A 6,335-nucleotide genomic window follows, 5' to 3' on the forward strand; every position below is an offset into this window, starting at 1 on the left:
TGAGCACTGCAGCATGCAGGTAACACAGCACAAGTGCTGCACGGTCCTGGAGCAGAGGGGCGCTACCTGAGAGCTGCAGCATGCAGGTAACACAGCACAAGTGCTGCACGGTCCTGGAGCAGAGGGGCGCTACCTGAGCACTGCAGCATGCAGGTAACACAGCACAAGTGCTGCACAGCCCTGGAGCAGAGGGGCGCTACCTGAGAGCTGCAGCATGCAGGTAACACAGCACAAGTGCTGCACGGTCCTGGAGCAGAGGGGCGCTACCTGAGAGCTGCAGCATGCAGGTAACACAGCACAAGTGCTGCACAGCCCTGGAGCAGAGGGGCGCTACCTGAGAGCTGCAGCATGCAGGTAACACAGCACAAGTGCTGCACGGTCCTGGAGCAGAGGGGCGCTACCTGAGAGCTGCAGCATGCAGGTAAGAGCACAAGTGCTGCACAGCCCTGGAGCAGAGGGGCGCTACCTGAGCACTGCAGCATGCAGGTAACACAGCACAAGTGCTGCACGGTCCTGGAGCAGAGGGGCGCTACCTGAGAGCTGCAGCATGCAGGTAACACAGCACAAGTGCTGCACAGCGCTCCGGTAGCCCTGACAGTTCCTATGCACGACCATTATAGAGACTACAGCCGGCAGGCAGCACATACACAACATACACATACGTACAAGTGGAGTACCGGCAGCTCAGCCGACCCGGAAGAGCCTCGCTGTGCTGATAGGACGACCGGTGCATGGGGGCGGGGCACAGACAGGAAGATCTCTGTTCGCGCCAAAAGTTCTGCTGCAGTTTAGCAGTAAGGTTTGTCAGCGGGAGAAGCGCTGAGCTGCTGCTACTTGTCGGGGTAGTCACAGGGTTAGCTGGGGTCTTTTCGTTATTACCCTGGTGCACCTGGCCAGTGTATATAGACTCCTGTATGGGGACAGTCTAATGCATGAGTTGTACTCTCTATGCACTGTAAAAGACCACCCTGGTAAGTTGTTTTAGGGAGAGACATAGGCTGCTCTTTAGAATAGTTAGTGAGCGCTTACGTCTATGTTTAACCCCCAATCTTGTTTTCACCTCCCTGACCAGTGTCCCTTTATGAGGTAATAACTCTGGAATGCTTCAATGGATCCCACCAATTGTAAGACAGTATTTTTGTAAGCATATTGTAGTTCACGATAGTGATAAAATTTGTTTATGACTGGTGGTTGTGAAAAAATTGTCACTTTCAAAATTGTAGTTTTTATTCCCTTAAATCAGAGATATGTTACTTAAAATCTATATAAATGTAAATGTTCGTTGACTCAAAATCGTAAGTTTCTGAAAGTTTTTCACCGATTGCTTTGAAATTTTGACCTAACTACATTCCAATACACCCATGTTTTTATATACCAGCTGTTGGATGTAAAAGTAACAGCGTGAGGGGGGTGTTACGAGCTCAGTCCCAGGCTGAATTCTCCCCGGCCGCCTGGCATCATTTTCCCCCCTCCTCCTTAGTGACTTCTCGCTCGCCTTCATTCACCCCAGCCGTTGCCTGTGCTCTGCTCCTTTCATTGGGGTAAGGGGAATGACTAGACCGTCTGTCCGAGGCCGAATGACGCTGCTGCTCATTACCACCATTGCCTGAGAGGCGTCCGCCTCTGTTCTCCGGCAGGCAGGGCTGTGGAGTCTTACCAACTCGACTCCAACTCCTCAATTTTCATGACTCTGACTCCCTCATACATGGCTCATGTTTAAGTGATAAATTTATGGTAGGACACATTTTTCTCAGCTAAAAGGCTAGACCCTTAGATCAAGAATAACTTTCCCAAATTCTTATGAGAAAATATTCCCCACAAACTGCATTGAACTACTGTACCCAATTATTATATATTTTAGGAGTCGGTCCATTTTATACCGACTCCACAGCCCTGCTGGCAGGTGAGTCTTGTTTCCAACTGTGCAACAAGCGGGGGAGAGAGGGAGGCTGCACGGAGAGGCACAGGCCACGGCCTCCATTCTGGGCACTGAGCTGGGCCCGAGCCTCGCAGCAGTGGGCAAACAGCGAGAGTGCGCAAATCCCACTGCGCCACCGGCGGGAGCGGCGCTGTGATCTGGCCTGTACTGGCCTGGGACATGTCAAGCGGATCACCCCTCCCTCTCCTTCTTTCACCCCTCTCCTTTTCTTTCTTTTCCATTTAACCAGACTGAGCCACAGCAACGTGAACATTTCCCACATGTCTACTTAATATCAGCACAATTTTTTAAATAGAATTATTTTTTTTTTTTTTTGTTATGCAAATTGCCTCTTCAGAGAAAAAGAGGACTTGAACTCTATAGCGCCACCTATTGGAAGCAGCAATCCTACAATTCACAATCAACCTTTAACGAGTCATATAATATGACTTAGGATTTTGTTAGAAACTTAGAGTTAAAAGTTGACCAGCAATCTCTCATTTTTCCAACAAAATATACAAAACCACTTTTTTTTTTTCTTTTTATTAATCACATTTGAAGTGATGTTGAGGAGCCCATATAACAGAAAATACCCAAAATTGACACCATTCTAAAAACTGCACCCCTCAAGGTGCTCAAAACCACATTCAAGAAGTTTATTAACCTTTCAGGTGCTTCACAGAAATAAATGGAATGTGGAAGGAAAAATAAACATTTTACTTTAGACCCATTTTTTTTTTCACAAGGGTAGCAGGGATAAATGGACCCCCAAATTTTTTTGTTCAATTTCTCCTGAGTATGCAGATGCCTCATTTGTTGGGGGAAAACTACTCTTTGGAGAGCCCTTAATGTGCCTAAACAGTGGAAACCCCCACAAACGACCACATTTTTGAAACCAGACCCATCAAGGAATTTATTTAGATGTGTAGTGAGCACTTTGACCCCACAGATGCTTCACAGAATTTGACGTTGATCTGTGAAAATGAAAAAAAAAACTATTTTTCCCACAAAAAGAAGTTGTCAGCCCCAGATTTTCTAATTTTCACAAGGATAGCAGGAGAAAATGAACCCCCAAATTTGTAGTGCAATTTCTGTGTACACAGATGCCCCATATGTGGTCAAAAACTACTTTTGAGGCACAGTACAAAGCTCAGAAGGGAACAAGTTCCATATTGGAGTTCAGATTTTGCTGGACTGGCTTGAGGGTGCCAAGTCACATTGGCAGAGCCCCTGAGGTCCCAGAACAGCAGAAGCCCCCATATGTGACCTCATTTTACAAACTACACCCCCCATGAATTCATGATGGGATGCAGTGATCACATTCACACCACATCTGCCTCACAGAATTTTATTACCGACCTTGGACGTATGGGTACGTCCAGGCGATTTTGCACGCACAGAGGCTGTGCGTGTGCGATCACTGCTAGTGTCAGCTGATTCTGACACTCGGCACTCACTGCCAGTAGCGTTACCCGGATTCTGTTCGTGACATTTGATAGTGTTAAGGGAGGGAAATAACCCTTCACGGTTGACCAAGTGAGTGTCAAATTATGTTGATTGCAATCCACAGAAAACCAAACAGAAACAATGTTCTGTATTGGGAGGACTCAAAGAATCTCTGATCCTGTTTATTTTGCTTAGCATTTTATATTGTTTTGAGTATATCAAATAGCCAATCAACTCTACAGCCATACTATAGGCTAACTGATGTTAGTACAATTATTACGGAAAACACATATATGGTCATATTATCATTGTTAGTTTGAAGCACTATGGAAATTTTGCAAGGTTGTTATCTAACTTGTTTAGGCCAGGTTCAGAGTGTCTGACAAAATGTTCTCTTGAGAAAAAGTTAGTGTGAGAGAAGTTCTATGGGAAGAGAGAAAGAATGTATGTTATGCAAGGAGTGATAATAACATGATTTTAAAGCGAGCAGACAAAATGGAGTTGCTCTAGCATGAGTATCAATATGTCCTCTACAATAGGAAAGCCATCAGTCCCCAGTGTTTTATTGGGTGGGAAGGGACATGATGGCGTCAGTTACCTCCTTTTTAATTACTGTTTTGTCCAATAAAACTGCAGTATTTATGAAGCGAGTTGGGAAGAATGTGATGTGTATAATGTTAATTTTGTCATTCAAATGAGTTAACTTACAGGTGTATAAGGACCTATAAAACTTTGCAAAAACTGAATTTGCCTAGACAGGTTCAGTAACCATGGTACTATTCATCTCCTAAGCAACTCTAAAAGGGGATTAGTGTTGAGCCACCCCCGTAGTGTTCGAGTTCGGTTCGTCGAACACCCGTGTGTTCGCCGAACACCTTCGAACACCGTTAAAACCAATGGCAGGCAAACAAAAACACATAGAAACACATAGAAAACACCTTCAAAGGTGTCCAAAAGCTGACAAACTGCTCAGAAGACACAACTAACACATGGAAAAGTGACAAGTACATATAGTCATGAGAAAAGAAAAGAGGTGGAGGAGTAAAAGGAGGGGGAGACACAGATATAGGCATGTCATGCCCTTCTAAAATCCAAAAAGTGAGAAGCCGACACGTTCAGTCCGCTCCTGCCCGTGCCACCTCCGTGTCGCCGGGTTTGTGCCAGAGCCGCGGTGAACCCTGACGGCCAGCCCCCCTCTCCCAATACTGGTGCCTGTCCGCTGGTGGGTCGAGTGAGCCCCCCTGTGGTGGAGGCAGCTCTAAGTTTTTTAATTTAAATTGTCTCTCTAATTTGAATGAATACACTTTAAATCCATTTACAAGGATCTATTGGAGGGCAAGTCTCATGCCAGCAGCCGCGTAATTCCAGCTCCAGTAGCGTCCACTAAAGCTGCTGCAGTTTAAAAAGCTTTTATAAGGATCGAGCTCTGCTGTCCACCGCAAGGCATCCTACTGCCAGTCCCAGCCCCTATGCCTTGGGGTGCCTCCTGATGCTCTTCACTGAGTATCCCGTGGTCCCGAAGCATTTCCTTTGAAAAAATTAAGTGTCCAAACTACAGGTGGTGTAGCTTGCTTAACAGCCGGGATAATCCGCTGACTAGCAGACACTGCTACTAGGCACAAAGTATTTCCTGGGCTAGATGCAGTTAAAAATTTGTAAGTAGATACTCTCGTTGGATGCTGAGAAAGCATTCCATAGAGTCTCCTGGCACGCCATATATGATTCTCTTAAAAAGCTTGGGGTAGGGGTCTAGGGGACCCTTTTATAGCCAAAATCATGGCCCTGTATCACAATACGTCACCTAGGCTGAAGATAAATGGAACTGTAGCACCCTGAGGGCTCGGTTGCTACAGACGTATTGCACCTCACCCAGAGGTGTGATATCTCACTCTCAGGTAAGGATGGAGTGTGGATCAGGACCCGACACCTGCATGCATTACACCACATTGCCGTGGGGCAGGGCGACCAATATGCCCCTGAGATGGGCACGACAGTCCCTGTCCCTGGCTGGAGTGGGGGGAGGGAACACTGAGGAAGGGGAACCCTGTAGTGCAGGAGCAGGGAGGAAGCAGTTCCTGGGTGCATTGAGAAGGGTGTATAAAAGGTGGGCACCATCTTAGTTCAGTGCAGAGAAGTCTGAGCAGAAGTGGCAGGGAGCAGGGGCTCTGCATGAGCTCTGCTCCGGAGGCGGGCCTAGTAACAGAGGCCCAGGCCTGCAAGAGGGAGAAGGAAGGAAGAGGAGCGGAGAAGGCTCCAGGAACGAAGGGATCCCAGGGGTGCGGACGGGCGAGTCGCCACCGCACGCCCGAATCCACCTGCGTGGAGGGGTCAGGCCAAAGGGGGAGACCGGTCCCCGAACTAGTGGAGGCAGGAAACGACCCTCAGCTAGAAACCGGAGGCTCTGACATTTTATGTGGCGCAGCCCCTCGCTACACCCGCTAGGAAGGCACCACATAGGGTCAGGGAAACTGGCGCCAAGTTTACCAAGAGGAGGCCCGAGGCAGCCGGACAGAAGTGTTGGTAAGAAAGGCCAGACAAAGGACACACAAAGGGGGTCCTGTGAAGCGCTCTAAAGTTATCTGGGAGTTGTCTGAGCCCCTCACCTGGTGAGCACAGTACGACGTGGGCAGCCGTTACCTGCAGACGTGGTCTGGATAATAAGAACTGTGAGTAAAGGCCCTGAACTGCATCACTGACTCCGTGTCGTTACTGCTGCTGCCCCCCCATCACCCCCATCCTCCGCATACACTGCCCTGAGGCTATACTCCTCCCGTGGGGAGTTATGCTACGCTCTGCTGCACCCACAACACCAGCCTCAGCGGTCTGCCCTGTAGCGGCGGTTCACTCTGACCGCAATCCACGGGTGGCGTAGTCGGACATTTAAACATCAAAACCACATAAATAGTTCCGCGACTGGTTTGACCACCCTGAGCCACGGAACCGGGTCGCCGCCACGAAGACTACAACCACC

The 6,335-nt window shown here is 48.2% G+C and overlaps 1 protein-coding gene across 2 annotated transcripts in view; it reads right to left on the bottom strand.

The window, feature by feature from the left end:
* The window catches only part of FANCC (FA complementation group C), a 269,767-nt gene extending 269,036 nt beyond the window's left edge, over positions 1–731 (bottom strand). For both annotated transcript variants that reach the window (XM_073670977.1, XM_073670976.1), the window contains exon 1: positions 667–731. The gene's annotated coding sequence lies outside the window, so the exon portion shown is untranslated. The remainder of the gene's footprint in view (positions 1–666) is intronic.
* Between the last annotated feature and the right edge of the window lie 5,604 nt (positions 732–6,335).

This window comes from Phyllobates terribilis, unplaced genomic scaffold (genome assembly GCF_046119375.1).
Source record: "Phyllobates terribilis strain yellow unplaced genomic scaffold, ASM4611937v1 Scaffold_1__5_contigs__length_1240528914, whole genome shotgun sequence".
Classification (NCBI taxonomy): Eukaryota; Metazoa; Chordata; class Amphibia; order Anura; family Dendrobatidae; genus Phyllobates; species Phyllobates terribilis.